The sequence below is a fragment of the Lemur catta genome, chromosome 4, assembly GCF_020740605.2.
Source record: "Lemur catta isolate mLemCat1 chromosome 4, mLemCat1.pri, whole genome shotgun sequence".
Classification (NCBI taxonomy): Eukaryota; Metazoa; Chordata; class Mammalia; order Primates; family Lemuridae; genus Lemur; species Lemur catta.
In genome coordinates this window covers 49,251,644-49,271,144 of record NC_059131.1, presented here as the reverse complement: position 1 = coordinate 49,271,144, position 19,501 = coordinate 49,251,644, and the positions used below count along the sequence as shown (strand labels likewise).

The window sequence follows — 19,501 nt, the reverse complement described above, 5'->3', positions numbered from 1 at the left end:
CCTAATTCAGTGAATGGCATCACTAGCCCATAATCACACAAGCCAGAAACCTGGGAGACATCCTTGGCTTCTTCCTTGTGGTAGATATTGTGGTCTCCTTCTCAGCCTCCATTCTTCTTTTGCTGGGTAATCAACACAATTTTCATTGGGATCCATACTTCTTCATCACAGCTTTGGGGGAAGCTGACTCCTGTGGCTCTAGTGGCAGGTATATGTCTTTATCCTAAGATAATTAGCCTTATGCCTTCTCCTGGCCACCATTTTTACTGTATTTATGGACATATGACTCAATTATTGAGGCTTCTGGAAAAGGAGTTTTCTCTTTACAAAAGAGCTTCCAAACGTGGCTCTTCTTATCTCTTCTTGGATCTAGATGGTGAAACTTACAGCCACAGTTGTTGGCAACTGTCATTTGATCAGAAAGCTAATACTAAGGAAGAAAAAACAATGAAAACAAGGGAAAAAAACCATGTCTTTAATGACATCGCTGAGTTATTGAATCAATCATCCCTGTACCTTGCCTTTTTCCAGAACTTCCTAGCTAGGTGGATCAATAAATCTCCTTTATTGGTTAAGCCAGTTAGAGTTAGGTTTTCTGCTGCTTGTAACCCAAAGCATCATAATTCATAACTTTCCTTCACCCTCACACCCAGACATAGGCAATTAATCACTAGGTTCTATTAATTCTATCCCCTAACTACTATCTGATTACTATCAGTTTTGTCTCCTGCTACTGCCAGTGACTTAGTTCAGTCTCTCATCTTTTTTTTTTCTTTTTTAGTAATACAGTAATAGGCCCCATACATTTTGCACTCCACAGAGTGATCTTTCTAAAATGCACATCTTATCAAAATTTCATCTGCTTACAATCCTGGTGTGACTTCCCATTGCTTCCAGAAAAAAAAGTTCATACTCCTTAGCATATTGTACAAAATTTTTCATGATTGAAGCTGTCTCCCTTACCTTTTCTGTGTCTACTCTTGGCACTCCCCTCAATGCCATTCTACCACTAGCAATGCTGAACTATGCCGAACCAAAATACCCTTTGGTCTCATGTCTCTAGGTCTTTGTACTTGCTGCTCTCCCTACCCCCACCCCAGCGTTCTCACCCACTTCTCTTCCTCCACCCCCCACCAAAATACACAAACACACTAACTTCTAGTCTTCTCCAGTTCAAGTGATCTTTGAAGCATTTCCTGACCTTGCCTGAGTCTAAGGTAGCTGTGTACTTTCCCAATGTAATACTTATCACACTAAGTCTATTTACCTGTCTCCTTCTTTGCACAGTAAGCACTTTGAAAACAAGATATGTCTCTTTGACATGCTTATATCTCTGTTTCTGGGACCTAATGCAGTGCCTGGCACATAGCAAACAGTAAGTATTTTTTGAATGAGTGTATCATTATGTGGTCTGCAGACTTAAGGATTTCTGATCTTGAAACTCCATTTGAAAACCTTGACTTTCCCTGTTCTAAATGTGTGTCTGATTCCTAAGCATTAATCTTTTTCTTCCAGGGTGTAGGGTTCTAGGTAGGCAGAGAAGGAAAACAAAAGAGCGTGGGCCAGGTTGCCTTTAGCCCTCCGGAGAGCCAGTAATGTGTCTTGCCTTTCCCCACCCTCCTTACCACCACCTGATAGCCCAGTATGGGTGTAGACTTAGCTGACTAGCCCAACAACATACTCAGACCTTGGTTCAGACTTTTCTTATTGCCAAACGAAAGTTGACCAATATATATGGTGAACAATTTTCCACTTTCCACTTATGTTTTGAACTCATAGGAACTTTATGAAATGTGTATGTCTTAAGAATTGTGGGCCTCAAAATGAACAAATCTGGATTATTTTACACTGATTCTGTAAAATATAGGGATCCTGAACTTTACTTTCACAGTCCTAAAGTTAGATGTGACTGAGCAAAGAAATTAATTATGGATTTTGATAGTGGTGATGTTCCTAACAGTTTTATAACTTAATTGTTAAATTACTGGAAGCAACTACATTTCAGTAAGTCTTAGGTAAAGATATTTGAATTTAGACAGAGAGGACTCACTTAAGGGAAGCAAGGGAAAGGGGTATTTGTAATTTAGGATTTGCAGAAGATAAATTAAACCTCAGGAAAGGCTGAAATAGCGGGAGGAAGTCAGATTTCACTGGGCACTTGCGAGTGGTGAGGCTAGGAGTTGGGGGTGGAGCGAAGTAGGAAGGACAGGCTGAGGGCCGATCCCCAGCAACAACGTTATACAAGACCGCCCTTGTCCCTTCAACAGCAGCACTGAACACGCTCGCTTGGTGTGTCGGTGACCATGGTAACGGTGGGGGCTTCGGGGGGAGGGTCACGAACCTCTCATCCGAGCATGCGCAGTGCAGAGCGAGCGTGGCCAGGTTCTCCACAACAATGTATCCCTTTTTTCTTCCGTCGGAGAACTACAATTCCCAAGAGCCCTCTCGCACCGCGGCACCGCCTCTCTCTGTGGCCCTTCCCCGTCCCCTCCCTCAGGCCCCGCCCTCCTGCCAGTCCCCTCCCCTGCCTCCGAGTGTGTGTCGGTGACCCAGAGGCGGTGTGAGGCGGAGGGACCGTCGGGGGGCGCCGCCGCCGCCGCCTCCACCAGCATCAGCCCCAGCCGTGCGGCGCTACCGAATTTGTCTCGAGCCCTCCGGGAGCGCACCACAGAGCGGGTCCCGCGCCTCTGCCTCCGTCCGCGGCTCCTCAGCGCTCGGCTCCGCGGTCAACTTCCCTTCATCGGGCTTGGCCGGCTGGCGAGGAAGGCGGCGGCAGCACGTTGGGCTGTCTGCTGGCGCTCCCCGCGCACACACTTCACCCTCTCGCTCCGGGTTTCGGGGGCTGTGCTGGGATCCCGGCCACCAGCAATTGTCCGGTGAGTGTGGCCGCGGTGCGCCGCGGGAGGGATCGCGGCGGGGGCGGCGAGGGGTGCGGGGAAGGCGGGCGCGCAACTTCCTCGGCGGCTTCCCGCGGCGGCCAGCCAGCCGGCTCTCCCCGCCCGCCTGCGCGCCCCCGCGCCGCGCCGGGAGGCGGTGGGGAGCGGAGTTTGCGGCGCCTCCATCCCGCGCCCTCGCCGGAGGAAGCGCCTTTGTCAGGAGCCGGCCCGGCGCGGCCTCCCCCGCCGCCTGGGAGCCGGGCGCGGCGGCCAACTCCGAGCCCCGCGCCCCGCGCCCCGCGCCCGGCCGCCGGGCGGGCCGAGCTCCCCCGCTCGGCTAGGGAAGCGTTGCGGGTGGCGGGGAGGGAGAGGGAAATGAAAGAGAAACAAAGGGGGCGGTGGGTTTTTCTTTTGTTTGTGCGAATCTGATAACTTCTTTCTCCCTCCTTACATAACGCAGACTTCCAAGTTAGTCATTCTTTTTATTGTTATGATTATTGTCATCACCTCCTGGTGTCTCTCACATTTCCTTTCATCTTTGGATCCCAGAGCATTTTAAAAACACTAATTTCACCTCTGGGGCCCCTACGAAGCGAGTTAATACGCCCTTTTCCGTAAGTGGGTAAATTGAGGTACGGAAACGCTAATTGATGGATATGCTTGATCTTCTGCCGCGCCTGGATCTGAAAGCATTTATGAGTAAGAACTCGTTCTCCAGTGCCCCGTGGAAAAGTTAAAGATGCTCATTTTACTTACAGGTTAACTGAAGTCTAAAAGAAGTCTGGGGAATTGTTACATAGTTCAAACAATAATTCTTCTTACAGTGTTTGAATCTTAGAAAACCTCAAAAGACTTCTTGAGAAATACTCTGAGTGGGGAAAATACTATAAATCATAAACTCATCTCACCATCTACTTTTATTTTTATACGTGCAGGTATCTTAGAAGGCACGAGAGCAATGATAGGGACAGAGGGCATAGGTTTTTTTAATGTACATTTGACAGATTTTAATCACTACACACAAGGAAACGAGTCTTCCTTTTAACAGCACCAACAATATGTTAGTCATCAAGCAGTGTATCAACAAATATTATTGAGCACTTTATCCATAAGGTGCTGGTTGTGCTAAGAACTGAAGCTTTAAGTGTGTTTGTTTCGGTTCAAAGGCTGCTTACTTGTTCTTACTCTGCAAAATGTTATTTTGTTTTCATAGCAAGTGATCTTTTGTTTCAGAAATGGCATTGTCTTTTTCTACACTGAATATGTATTACTCTTATACTTGAGGAGAAATGAATTTATCATTAGTTTGCAAAGTAGGATGCATTTAAATTTTTGAATTGTGGAGAAGGTTTAGTTTCTTCAGTTCTGTTTCAATTTATGATAACGTTTTCTTTATGGCTAATAGAAAATATTTCCTCAGAATGATCAGATTTACATGTCCCAAACATTGTCTTTATTGTACAAATACAGCATATGAATTCGTTATGTTTTTTATTTACACAGACAACCTCTACTGGAGAGAAATACTTAACTCTGAGGACCATTTTATTTATTTGGTACCAAATTTTAAATTAAGCATCACTCCTAGTTCTTTCCTAAGGTGAATAACGATCAGAGCTGTAGTAACAGTGAATACTTCCACTTATCCTAAATTCTCTGTAATTTTGTATTGTGTAGTTGCCCCCCAGATTTTACATTCTGGTGGTTGCATCAGAAGATGAAAGTGAAATGTTTGTTATTTTTCCCCAAGCCTCTAACCTGTCCCCTTTCTGTAGTATGTTAATAGAAAATTTCAATTTAAAACAAACAGTTGGAAAATAAAACAGTTAAGTGTGTGGAAAGTTGCATGTAGTGAAGTGGTTATATTTTCTTCATCTAATAAATTTATGGCTTTTATAGAGGAAACTATCACCTAGGTTTTTATTAACATGTTAGAAATGCTGTAATGTAATAGTAGTATTTATTGACTTGAAAAAACAAGCTGGAAATTTGCCTCAATGGCAGATTTTGGGGAGGGGGAAGGATTCATGCTTTCCTTAAAATTGGCATTTAAGTATCCTTACAGTTGGTTAAGTTGAACTTTTTCTATAGTATTTGCAAAGCAGATTTACCTGAGGCATTTGTACTTTCAGGAAGCTGCTAACATTGTCTTCCCTCAATCACTGGAATCCAAGGGCAGAAGTCAGTGTTGACTGGCAAAGTCTGGCTTTGCAAGTTTCTTAATTTCTTTAAGTCCCCTTAAGGAAATGACAGAAAAGTACCGGGCAGGAAACTGAGTCTAATACTGCTGAATGCTACTGAGGCATGTTTCAAGGGGAAGCCGAAGGATGTTTCCATTTGACTTAGTTTCAGCTTCCTTTCAGGTTGTTATAACGTCAGTTGTATTTTAAGAGTTCTGTCATTTCAGAATATGCCTTATTGTGGTTGTCCAGTAGGTCAGGTGATAGGGACTATAGTAGTTACACTTTGTGAGCAGCTAATGTTTTTAGACAGAAGCTTCTGTAGCTGATAAAGGTTTTAAGCCAAAAGACTTAGAAGTGAAAACTATTTTATATACGTATACATTTTACCATGGTACATCATTGTAGACCTGTCTTAGTATTTGTTAAGTCAAAAAGGCTTATATGGCTTATTTTATGAACAGATTTAACTGTATATATTAAAATTTCAGAATGACCAATAAATGATGTCACTGAGGTAGTTTTAGGAGTTTTTGGGAAAAAAATGTGTTATTCTTAAAGTTACATTTATGTATTTTAACTGAAGAAAATAAAGCAGATTTAAGAGCCAGTGGAAAGAAAGAAGGAAGAAAACCTGATGAAGATGTTTTTAAAGTACAATATTAAAGATTCGTGGCAGCATTTATGTATAAAGCACACAATTCTAGTTGAAGTCTATAAACAGTGAATTCCACTTAGCACTTTCTGTTTATAGATTTCTAGCCATCTTTTCCAGATTCCCTCTGAATATATTACACAGGAAAAGTAAATAGAAATAATTCTTTCAAGGGATTTGGGTTGTTAAAGATGTTTTTTACACTTGTGGTAGTTGGGAGTTTATCGATGTTTTCTTAGTTAATTTTTGACCTCTGCCAGAGAAAGTTTTCCCCAGTCTAATGTGTGGGAACCTCAAGACAAGAAATATTGGTCAATGAAAAATCTGGATATGATTTCAAGTTCTACCACTAGCTTTTTTTTCACATTATCTTGAATAGATCATTCTATTTTTTTCCTTCAAAGATTGAAAATAACTGCTTAACATATTATACTCAGTAGGTCCTAAATAATTTTTGTTGCTTAACGAATTTACAAGTAATAAAGAGAAAGTACAACATTTCTTGAGTGTCAGGGAATTTCTCATTTTCTCTCTTTTTTAATAGGAAAAAAGTAATCAAAACATAAACATCTGATTGGAGCCTTTCAATTTAGCTTAGCTACCTTTGGAAATAAGCTTAGAGAAAAAGAGTTTCATCTAGTAATTTAGGAGAAATGAATTGTAATGATTCTAAGAACTGATGATTTTTTTCAGAATGTTGTACAAGATGTTTTAGATTCTTTTTACTGTAATAAATTCCATTTCAGAGAAACGAGTTTCTATATAGTACTCCTGCATCACCCCTGTAATACTTTTACACCTCTAACTACCATTTACAGAAAAATAGAATGTGTTGCTGATATCTATAAATGAGAAAATCCTCACATCTGTCATCATCTTCCAGTTAATCTTGACCATTCATGCAGTTTTTTTAAAAAAAAATTAATTCAATCACATGTAATTTACTTCCTTTTTAAAGAATTTGTTGCTGATTTTTATTTTATAATGAACCTCTTGGGATGTTGCTAATTCTAAAAATATGTAGCACCCCCAGTTTCCCACCATCTTCTGCGGTTTCTTTTTCTATTATTTTTTTGGCTACAGTTTGCTTTTTTCCCTAAACTGTCTAAAATAAACTAAGAAATGTTAAACATATTTGACAGGAAATACAGTCAGTAATTTTTCATGCTAAATTTCAATATACAAGGTACATTGAAATCTGTTTTAGAGGTAGAAGCACATTTCTGGAGTGGGCTAAAGCAGGGATAGCATAGAGATTTCACCTTGGGTACCACATCTGATTGCTTGGTGGTGGCTGCCTGGAGTGCTGTTTAGAAAACTGGGAGTCCTGGTTCAGGCTTAGCAGGAAGGAGTGCTGTGATTTGCAGTTTCTGCTATTGGGTGGGCAGTCAACTTTTGGCACGGATGCCAAATATTCATTCATTCAGTGTTTCTTGGATGCCTTTTTATATGTCAGGTACAGGTCTAGTTGCTGATATCTCACAGACTAAAATCTCTGCCTTCATGGTATTTACATTCTAATAACATGACACAGACAATAAAATAAATAAGTAAAATATTTTGTGTTTTAGGATAAAATGACCTGGTTTCTTCAAAAAATAAATAGCAAGAAATAAGAGAGGGAGGAGGAGAACTATAAGATTAAAAGAGACTTAAGAGGCTTATCTACTAAATGCAATGTGTGAACCTTAGTTAGATCCTGCTTTGAGCAAACCTACTGTAAAGAGACGTTTATGCAAAATTGGGGAAATTTGGACACTGGATATTTAATGAAAGGGATTTGTCAGATTTTTTATGTGTGATAATGTACTTTTTTTAAAAAAAGTCCTTACCTTTTAGAGATACAGAATAAAGTATTTACAAATTAAAATATGATGTCTAGATTTTTTGCTTTAATTTGGCAGGGAGAAGAACGTAGATGAAACAAAATTGGCCATATATTGAAAAGTGTTGAAGGTAGATGCCATATGGATACATGAGATTTCTTAGATTCTGTCTATTTTTGTATATGTTTGAAAGTTTCCATAATAAACAGTTTCACACACACACAGCACGAAAGGGGAAGAGGGAATATATGGGTTAGGAGTATGGGGTGGGAGGAGGATGCAGTTTTAAAGGATAGTCAGAAAAGACCTCATTGAGAAGGCGATGAATATTTGAATAAAGACCTAAAGGAGGTGAGGGAGCAAGCCTTGCAGGTAATCTTAGAGCAAGATATTACAGACAGAGGGAACAGCACGTACAGTAGCGCTGAGGTGGGAGCCTGCCTAGACTATAAGAAATTGTTAATACAAGAATACTAGATGGCTGGATCAGAGCGAGAACAAGTAGCAGGAGATAAAGTCAGAATGGCAAAGTAAGAGTAGAGGAGACTAGTTTGTATAGGGTCATTTGTCCATCTTTGCTTTAAAGTAAAAATATTTTATATACTTATCTAAGTTTTCTGTTTTAGAGTAGTCACCATGGAAGCTACACAAGTATTCAGCAACACTAGCGTTACTCAGTATTTTTAGAACTACTTTTTTTTAAAATTGCCTTCTAAGCCAGTTTAAGAACCACACATGAAAATAACTCATTACTTTGTATTTGCTCCTTATTTTTAAGAAAAAGGGTTATTAACCACATGGTATTTCATTTTGTGTATAAGATATGACTCAGAAAGGATTTTGACAGAAAATAGGAAATAATTTGAGGCTATTTCTAAAAATCAGATCTATTATGAGAAGGCAATTATTGTTTCTGAAAGTCATATCCACCTATAGACTAAAATGGAGTTATAGTAATGTGGACAATTGTAGCATCATTTGGGACAATGGTATAACCTCAGAGTGACTAGTATGGAAGGCACTACACTCATTTGGATATTTACGGTCTGTCTAATACATTAAAACACACACATATACACACAAGACTATGTACATTTCTTAATACTTGAGTACTCAAAACAGTCACTGCAGGTAAGTTTCATGTATATCATGCATTCAAAACTAAAAGGATGACATTTAAAAATGTAGTGAAATTGTATAACTTTCTTGTTGCTATGGCATACACTTGAGGAACTAAAAGACTAACACACATTTAGTGTTAAGAGGCGAATCTGGCTCTCAAGTCTTCTTGTATTCCTGCTTCATTTCTCAGATTAGTAGTTGTTTTGAAAACGTGCTGATTTACTATACAGAACTTTTTTTTAATCTTTGTTATTAAAAGTATAGAAAAAATTGGATTGCATCCAAATGTTTAAATGACAAAAAAAACCTCGATAAATATGGATTTTTTTAAAGTCTACTTACAGGGCAGTATACTTGTAGGATTACTAGTTTTGAACAATTATGCTACATCATTTTTTATAGGGATACTTTTTCTGGCCTGAAAAACTAAACTTATTTCAATGATGTTTACTGATAATTTTGAATAAAGAAGACCATTGTTTTTCTAGTTATGTTTAATTGTGGGGGAGCATGAAGTTTTCATGTGTATTTTTAACCAAAAATATTTAGAATATAATGGCATTAAGTAGAATTTATGAACTTTTATTATGTAGTAAACTATGTAGTCACCATTAAGAGTATAAGTATATAACTGGTTAAGGAATACTTGAATAAAGTTTACTATCTTAAACAGTTTTCAGTAAATTGTTAGGAATCTAGTTCTTTAATTCACTCAATTTTTTATCCCTTTGGTGTGTGTGTGTGTATATATATATATACATGTGTATGTATAGATCGATAGCTTTCTTCATATACTGCACAAACTATCAGGAGTGAGCTACTGCAATGGAATATTTAATGTGTATTAGCATGGAACACAGAGCCTATGTTTAATTTCTCGGCTTTCCATTAACTCTGTAAATCTTTTAGAAACTATCTTTGATTCATCTGTAAAATAAAAGCGGCAGTAGTTTTTCATAAAGGACTTTGAAATTCTGTGATGTGACCATACTGAAGTGGGGCTTATTTTAGAAATAGCTTTCAGTCTGTTGATTTAGTGGTAGGATTATGAACTGCTTTTCATTTCCATTTTTGTGAAATAAATAACTTATAATAGAAGAGAAAGGGGGAAAGGAAACAAGAGAAAGAAAGAAGGAAAGAAAAAAATTGATTCTCACACAATAGTAAACATGACCATAAGACCCAAATGTATAAATTAAGTAAAGAATAGAATAGTACAATTTCCATTTAAAGAAAAGAAATTGCTTTGCAAAAGGGACATTTTATATTTCATGTTGACTTAAACATTATGACCACAGTAAAACCTATACTTAATTTTGGAAATAATAATAATGATTAACAATAATTAAGAATTATGTGAAAATTTCAGACTATTTTACTTAAGCTTTGTAGGGTTTTTTTGTTTTCTTTTTTTGAGACAGGGTCTCACTCTGTTACCTAGGCTAGAGTGCAGTGGCATGTGCATAGCTCAGTGCAACCTCAAACTCCTGGGCTCAAGCAATTTTCCTGCCTTAACCTCCAGAGTAGCTGAGACTACAGGTGTACACCACCACACCTCCTGGCTAGTTTTTCTATTCTTTGTAGAGATGAAGTCTGCCACTCATCCTTCACCAGCTTTGCTCATGTCTGTTGCTCTTCCACAGTGTTTTCTATGTTTGTCTGCCATTTTTGTACTTATAAAGTAGAATTGGAATAAATTAAGGGCCCAAAGAAATAACATGTGGATGGTAAGTATAATATACTTTTTCTAGTCGTACCTTGCTCAATCTTCTTTTTAAACTTTCCTTGCCTGTTTTTGATGTGTGTTCTGGTGGAGATGGTACATTCTATTAGCTAGACACTAAGAGATAACTGTGTGACCTGTAGGATATAATACTTTTTTTTTAGCTCAGCGATATAGAAAACAATAATAGATTCATTAATTTGAAAGCTTTGTGAGTTAATCCTGCATCCATCCAGAACCTATATACCTAAATTAGCAAAGTTTGATAGTAAAATTAATAGTCTAGTGGAATTACAAAAGCTGTTTAGAGTTCTTGGTGTTTGTTGTTGTCTTTCCCAAAAATGTCAAACAATCGGGGACTTTATGATTACTGCAGTAATAGTTAATCATACATGGCCTTAGGGGAAAACTGTCTGGGCTTCTGTTGAGGTTCTTTTTGACAGTCAAGAGGAAAAGATTAAAAAATCAGTAATGTAAAAAGTTTATAACTTCTTCTTTCTACAAGAATGAATTATGAAGTGATAGGCCCTGATTTTTTGCTAGTTACTCATTGTAGTGCTCAACATAGCCTTAAACTTAATCTTTAGAAGGCACAATTAAGTTTAATTTTGTTTTTTAACAATAAGTGAAAACAGTTGAAGGTGCTTTGTTTGTTCTTCAAAACCTTAAGGTTGTATTCTTGGTTCTTGGCAGATACTATCCATAGTACTTCATGTTTCTCTGGGCTTATGCCAGATTTAATGAACTGCATGTACTAGAAGCACTAAAAGCTGATTTTCTTTAATTTTAGCCTACAGTTAACATGATGGATTTCTCTTTGAATTGTTTTTCACTACTATTTTTTAAATTTACCATCAAAGGACCAAAACATCCAAATTACAAAACTAGTTAAGTTTATCATTAGTGAGAATGTGTTATACATTTGTCTTTTGTGAAGTAATGGCTGCTTCTAGTTAGAAACCAGTCCTATAGGCAACTTAATGTATCAGAAAGCTTTTTGAATGTACTTCTTGCTTTACTGTTATTTTCATTTAAAATAGGATGATTCAGGATCTGAACTAGTCCTATCTAGTTCACCAAAGGAGGTAAGATGAATTTTGAGGTAGGCTTTTAAACTTTTGAACATAGAGCAGATATATCTGTGACTTCAGTGATATAAGACTTTATTTTTTAATTCATCACTGACATTTATTCAACAAAAAGAAAATCACATTTTGCTAAAAAAGTTTCTTGGTTGTCTCTCTTAGAAATGGCATGTCAGTTTATTGGATATAGTTCCACTCTTAAGGACTACTCTTGTAAGGCTTTAGCCAAAATTCATCTCCTAAAGCTGGTTTTAAAATGGCTTCCAAAAAGGATTTGCTAAGTTTCAGAACTGAGTAGGCTGCTAATGATTCAGTAGGCCCCCTCATTTTCCTCCTACCCCTTAAATTGAAAGCTCCTTCATAGCATCTAAGGTGCCCTGAGTCATCATGGCTAAACTCTAAAGAAGAAATGTCATACAGAAAAACTCACCATGAAGTGAAATTGTCAGAAAACAATCTGAGTTAGAGATCATTCACTGATCACAGTGGTACAACCTAGAGGTTGTAGGCCTCATTTAAATCTTTGAATGTACTAATATATATATCCTTATTAAAGATTGCAAATCCTATGATACCTAATAGAACCTTCTGAGGTGTTTGTTCCCAGTTAATTTTCAATTGGTTTGATTTTTAGTGTCTTTTACATGAAAAGGGTTTTACATTTTTTATTGATTAAATGTATCAGAAAAGAGAGACAGTATGATACAGGATAACAACCACTATAGCAGAAGTTAGGGGACCTAGAGTTCTGGTTCGTTTATTCAGTATGTGACCTCATATATTTCATTTAACCTCTCTAGGCCTTAATTTATCTTTACAAGGTCAGCAACTCTAGAGTACTTATGCCTTCTTTGTAACCACCCCATGGCACATACAGCTACTGGCTGATCCCAAACCAGCTTCAGACTGATTTTTGATGCAGCACTGTCAGAATCTATATATATAATTGGCATTCTCAATGAAATCTGTAATGTTTGTCATCTCAACCATATAAGGTCTCTTCCAACTCCAGGATTCCATTACTTTAAATAATTTGCCTGTGGAAAGTCTTTCTGTACTTTCTTAGTCTATACTGTCTCTTCACATTGAGTGTTCAGAGTTGAAACTTACTGTACGAATTTAAGAAAAAATCTTTACAGTCAGGGATAGCATGCTTATGCTTCATGTAGTGATGTTAAAAACAAATGATTGAAGAAAATTCATGGGGGCACTTAAAATTCCAAATGGAATGAAAGCAAATCAAAATGATTAGTGCTAATTTGATTTAAACTCATTTCAAGTTCTGAATGTTCTATGGCACAAACCTCAGGTTAGTGAAGTTCAAAGTGATGTGTTTGTCTGGAGGGCACATATTGAAGCAGAACAAATGCTAGACTGAGAGATAAGGCTCAGTTCTAGCTCTGCAATCCGTTTTTTAATCTGGTTAGTGTCTTCATTTATGTAACAGTATTATTAGACCATTGCTTCTCAAACATTAATTTATGAATTATCTGAGTGTCATACTAAAAAGCATATTCTGATTTAGTAAATCTGGGTTGAGATTGAGATTCTTCATTTTTAACAGATTCCTAGATGTGCTGCTGCTGTGGGCCATGGACCACACTTTACTTACAAAAGTACTAGGTGATTTCCCTTAGGGAGGTCTTTAAATCTTAACTTCTTTCTCTCCAGCTTTTTCACATCACCATTAAATTTGTTCTTTTTGAAGTCTCTTATTCCTAGACTTATTCCCTACTTTCTCAGTCTGAGAGCTCCTTTAGTTTTGCTGTTTTTCCCTTTCCAGAATGAATTTAATATAGGCTGTCATTCAAGTTAGAGGTATGGTAGTATAATAGAAAGAGGCTTTGATTAGAAGAAAATGGCATTACTAGCTCTGTTGCCTTGGGCAGTTGATTAAGTTACTTAACCTCTCAAGGCTCTGTGTACAAGTTGAGTATCCCTTATCCAAAAAGCTTAGGACCAAAAGTGTTTCAGATTTTGGATTTTTTTGAATTTTGGAATATTTGCATTGTACTCCAATGAGCATTTTCTTTGAGCATGATGTCAGCGCTCTAAAAGTTTTAGATTTTGTAGCATTTTGAATTTTGGATTTTTGGATTAGAGGATGCTCAACCTGTACCTTCCTAGTAAGGTTTTTCAAGGAAACAGATAATATATAAAGCCCTCAGCACAATGTCAAGCATAAAGCAGGCACTCAAAAATGGTGAGCTATTTTTATTATTCTTATTGGCATCCTAACCTTGCTTTGGTAGAAAGAGAAAAAGGAGAGGGCAAGATCTGTCCCCAGCTCAGGACCTCCTCCTGTGTGCCACACTTAAATTTTCTACTGCTTATTAAACATATTAACTCAAATTCTTCAAACTTACCATAGTCAAAAAGACCTCAATTTTTCTTTATATATCTGTTCTGCTTCCTTCAGTCCTCACTCAGGTTAATGTTTCACTGTCTACACGCCAGTCAGAAACATGTCATTTCTGCCTTGCTTTCTCAAGTATGGTTGGCCCTCTGTATCTGCGGGCTCTGCATCTGAGTATTCAACCAACCATGGATGGAAAATATTAGGAAAAAAAAATGATAAAAATAAAGATATAACAATAAAAATAATATACATTTAAAATACAGTATAACAACTATTTTGTATAGCATTTACTTTGCATGAGGTAATATAAGTAATCTAGAGATGATTTAACGTATACAAGAGAATGTAGGTAGGTTATATGCAAATACCACACCATTTTAGATAAGAGACTTAAGCAACGTATACAAGAGAATGTAGGTAGGTTATATGCAAATACCACACCATTTTAGATAAGAAACTTAAGCATCTGCAGATTTTGGCATGGAGGGGGGAAGGTCTTGGAACCAAACCTCTGTGGATACTGAGGGAAAACTATATATATTTGTTTCTAACTCTCCCCGTAGATATCTCAAAAGTATCTCAAATTCCCATGCCCAGGTTACAACTCATGGGAGCCTCAAGAGTACCAGACATAAGAACAAAAGTTTTTGAAGTGATTTATTACCCTTAATAAAAATGAATTTCCAGCATTGTCCCCTTCCCAGAAAATTCTCTTTGGCAGGAGATAGTTTCCATACTAAAACAATCATTTCTAAATAATTGATAATATAAATATTCTGGTAAAGAGAAATTGACTATCAGAAGAACTCCAACAATGTACCTGTATTGAGCCACTACTGTGTATTAGACATTTGTTTAATGTCTCGTTCATAACAATCCTTTGAGGTAGACAATATTATATTGAAAGATAATAGGGTATAATGATTTCAAGTATAGGCTCTTAGCCAAGACTTCTCAGGTTCCCATCCCAGATGTCAGCCCCACCACCTATTAGTTGTGTGACCTCAGGTGATTTACCAAACTGATGTGGGTCTCAGTTTCCTCCCATACAAAATAGAAATGATAACGTTATTTATCTCTTAAGAACATTATTAGGAGTTAAAGAATTAATATGTAAAGCTCTTTGAAAAATGCCTAGCACTTGTGATAAGCACTACATATGTGTTAGTTATTATTGTTATTTATTATCTTAGACTTACAGGTAAGGAGACTGAGCCTCAGTGAAGTTGGTTCGAGTCCCACAGCTGTTAAATGATGGTGCCAGGAGTCAGACATAGACAGTTTGACTCCAGAACTCCCTTAACCACTCTTATTATGAGATAATAATTTATCTCATCCTTTTGCATACAGACGCAATATTAATGGTCTCATTGTGATCTTAAGAGTATTCTAATTCATTCTAGCACTCACACCTGGTGCTTAAAATTTAGGAGCTCTAAAATATGTAAGTAAAAACTCACTTTAATATGATCTTGGAAGCACAAGAATATATATCTTAATTATACATCTGCTTTATTCTATGTGTGTTGTTTTTCTCTCTTTCTTGTTAGCAGTTAAGTCACCAAAATCCCTAGAAAGTGGAAGTACTATTAATAGTTTTACATTACCCTTATAGTGACTTTAGTTGTGATTTACTTATTCTGTTAAATCTTCTTTTGCTAAACATTTTCAGAATTACTTGGGGACTTAATGGCGTGTCATAACTATATAGTATGCTTAAAATCAAGAATTTTTGTGAATATGATTAACTATCACCTCTTTTGAAATTATGTAGTTATTTGCCTATTTTTAAAAGTCCAAGACATTTTAATCTCCCAAGAAGTTTTTTTGTTAATTTTAATTTTTATTGGCTGCATTTTGGATAGAAACTTTGATTTTAGTATTTCAATGCCTTTGTATTAGATTCTGTGTATGGTTGAATCTACTTAATTTTGTAAACTTTAGTCTCTGATAAAAAGCACATCTAGTTGCTCTTTAAAACTTCTGTAGATAATTTGTTCTCCCCCCACCTCATTCCTCATTACTTGTTATTTTCTTTTTTTCATTGTTATTAATAGTTTTTTATTCCTTTACGGCAAAAGAATCTCCTTTGTATTAATGCAATGTGAAGGCAATATGTGTCTTTGAGAGGAGGGCAGAGTTTGAAAAGCCAGAATCATTTGTAAGTGGATCTGGTTTTACCTTGTTTTTGGAACTGAATTCTGTGACGTAATGTATTTACTCTTGGGGGAACAAACACACTTGAAATAGTTGTTTTATCAGTTAAGACTCTTTCTATTGTGACAGAAACTCAACTCAGACAAGCTTAAAGGGGAGAAGGAAATGTATTGGTTTGTGTAAATAGGTCCAGAATAGGTGTAGCTTCAAAAATGGCTCCACCCAAGGCTCAAATAATGTTATCAAGATTCAATTTCTGTACATTTCTTAGCACTGTTGGCTGTGTAATTCATCCCTATATGAGCATAGATGACTTCAATCCCCTTAGCCCCTAAATCCTCACAATGTCATGTGTAGCTGGAGTAACCATCTTTTTCCCAGCAACCCTAGCAAAAGTCTCAATGCAAGCATCTCAAAATGTCGAGCTCTGATTTTTGAGACTGAACCGTATGTCCAGCCATTAAGTTTGAGAGTGTAGTCAACTCCACATAAACTGAGAGTAAAAGAGGGTTTCCTCCAAAAAGGAAATGAAGATACTCTTATACCAGGAAGGGTGAATGTTTGTTGGGCAGAAAAAAATAGATGTTCATAATGCTTGATAGTACCTTTTCCACTTTAAGAGTTAACACTCTTAATAAGTAATAAGGGGTGATGGGGGGGACATTAGCAGAGGCTTTACATGTTGATTTCTATAACTGATTTTAGTCTGAAAATGAAAACTCAATTCTTACTGAAAAGAAAAATAAGATACCCATTGTGCAGTTACTCTTTCTTGTTAACACCAAAATTTTGAAATGAAGTAGAAAACAATACATTACAGTCTCTAATACAATCATTTAGATAGCTCCTATTTCTTACATTATATGAATGTGTATATGAGTAAGTAAATCTATTCTCAAAAGGCTTTAACATTCTACACAGTCTTTAAGAAATTTCTTTTTTTCTTCTATATCTCTTGATACCATAGAAATATTTATGCTTTTTTATCCATCAAATTAAAATGAAGACTCTATAAGATCTAATTTAACAAACATTTTAAAAATGTCTTCTTTTCCTTTATTCCTTCAATATTAAGTGCTGCAAAATGAGCAAGATTTTTCCCTTGGAGTAGTGTTCAGCTTTAATAGGAGGTAACATAAGGTCATATATAACTGTAATATAAAAGAATTGCAGATAAACTATGGGAGCTCAAAAGAGATGATACCCAGTTTAGGGGATAAGGAAAGACTTTCTGATTGGAAAAGTTGTATTAAATGGGTCTTGAAATATCAGAATATTTTACAAGTGAGTAGTGATAACATTAACAACAGTTGTTTGCTGAGCATTTATTATATATTCAGTTTCATTTTTGTCAACAATGTCTGATATATGAGCTGGGCGTGGTGGTGTGTGCTTGTAGTCCCAGGTACTTGGGTGGCTGAGGTGGGAGGATCACTTGAGCTCAGGAGTTCGAGACTAGCCTAGGCAACTTAGCAAAACCTCGTCTCAAAAAAAAAAAACATTCTCTGATGTATGTGATGTAGAAAAGGACAGCCATGTCACTTTAAATTAGGGGGGAGAAGTTGGGAAGAATTTGAACTATGGTATATCCAAAAGACACATGGCTTAAAACTTTAAAATTAAAAGTAATAGAGCTTATTGGGATACATCATTCAGGAGCTTTCTACTTCAGCCACCACAATAATTCTTCATAGTATATAATAGAGTTGAGAATAATTTCTGACAAAAATTACATTGTGTCTCTGGGGAGATAATGATTTGTGTGAAAACTTCATAGTACATATACTACCTTAAAAGGTGCTAGTTTAATCTTCTATCATTTAAGGAATTCCTGTGACTATATGTGGATCAGCAATACTAGCAGTTGTAGACTGTATTCTACATATTCTAGAATCAGCAGTGTATTTATTTGTTTGGTGTTTATGTAGGTCTTAGTGTGTTTTGGAAATATAGATGGCTCATTTAAAATGGGCTTTTCAAAGTACAGTATAAATTTAAATTTAATGGTCTTGGAAAATTTATAAACATCAATATTTACTGAAGAATATTTCATTATCACAAGAAAGGGAATAATATATTTCATGAGTTAAGAATTTAAGTCCTTAAATAATGTTGTCTTTTTTAAAAGCTATTAATAAGAGCAATTAGACAAAATGTATTCGAATATGGTTTTGGGTTTTTTTTGGTCCCCACACTGAAGATTAGAATCAAATATGGTTTTAATTGCAGTTTATTGAGTTATATGAAAAGGAGTCCAATTAGTTTAAACAAATAAGATCTCTGAATTTATGGTATTCTGAGCCTAGTATTTTTTCATTGGATGCCAGGAGTATTTTAAATTGCCTCCATTTATGTTTCTCTACAAAAGAGTGTTCTGACAGTAAGTTTAAGTGATTTTCACAATTTATTGCTTCTAAAAATTTCCCTTGACTTCACATTTTGTTCTGAATATCTTGGTTTCTTTGCTCCACCCACACAATGTTGAAGGCAAGGAAAGCAAGAGTTGCAAAGAAGTACAGTGAATTTGAGAACCCTGAGTTTTTTCCAAAACAAAATAAGCTTTTATTATAAGATTGCTTTTTGTTTATAACAAAAGTGAGGGGCTTTGGCACATGTTCAATAAATGTGTGAATAACCTAATTGATTTAGCTGGAATGAGTAAGAATCTTTGCTGTTTGTCCTTGTAGATAGATACTTGGCTCAGTAAGCACAGTGATGGTGATAGACCAAATATTCAGTGGTGAAAGATAAAAACAACAAGAAAAACCCCATGAAACTTTTACAGATCCACATTTCAGCAATTTTGTGTCTGTGTCAAGATCTTCAAAGAGAAAGGGTGATATGTTAATTAGGATCTTGTTTGTATTTCTGTTATGAAAAATAATCATGTTAACTTACATAAAACCCAATGATTTGACAAATATTAATATGTGGAAATATTAATAGAAGAGATCCTTGCTGAGAATTGTAAGCTGTATGAAATCCAAAGATAGGTGTAGAAATTTAAACATAGTATCATATACGCTACAGTAAAACACCAATAAAGGCAGGAAGCATAATTAGGACAAATAATTAAAGATAACAATAGAAAGCAAAGTAAGAATTAAAAAAAAACTCATTATAGATGTCACATTAGTCCAACTCAGTCTGTAACTCTGGTTAGACATGTAAAATTTTCAGAAATTTTTGAGGTTCTGTAAAAAAAAAATTTTTTTTCTTTGAGGGTAGCATGTGGGGAGAAAGAAATGTTGGTGGCAATTAAAATGTATACAATACTTTGTAAAAGATACATTTGCAAATCTGATTACTTAAAGGAGAAATGTATCATGTATAACTTTATTTACTTTTAATACTGTTATTATTATATGATTAAAAATAGGAAATCTTGAAAAATTCTAGGGGACAAAAGTGTGTTTTGTTTTTTTTTTTCTAATTTTAGTAGCTCCTTTAAGATCAGAACATTTCTCATTAGTCTTCTAGCACAGTACCTGACCCATAGTAGGCACTCTATAAATGTT

General features: G+C 36.1%; 1 protein-coding gene across 3 annotated transcripts in view; it reads left to right on the top strand.

Moving 5' to 3' along the window:
* Window positions 1–2,492: 2,492 nt before the first annotated feature.
* PELI1 (pellino E3 ubiquitin protein ligase 1) overlaps window positions 2,493–19,501 on the top strand; it is a 55,116-nt gene continuing 38,107 nt past the window's right edge. The window contains exon 1 of one of the 3 annotated variants that reach the window (XM_045549727.1): window positions 2,493–2,876. The gene's annotated coding sequence lies outside the window, so the exon portion shown is untranslated. Of the gene's footprint in view, window positions 2,877–3,361; window positions 3,576–19,501 lie in introns of those variants that run through there. The other 2 variants (XM_045549729.1, XM_045549728.1) reach the window with 2 other exon arrangements.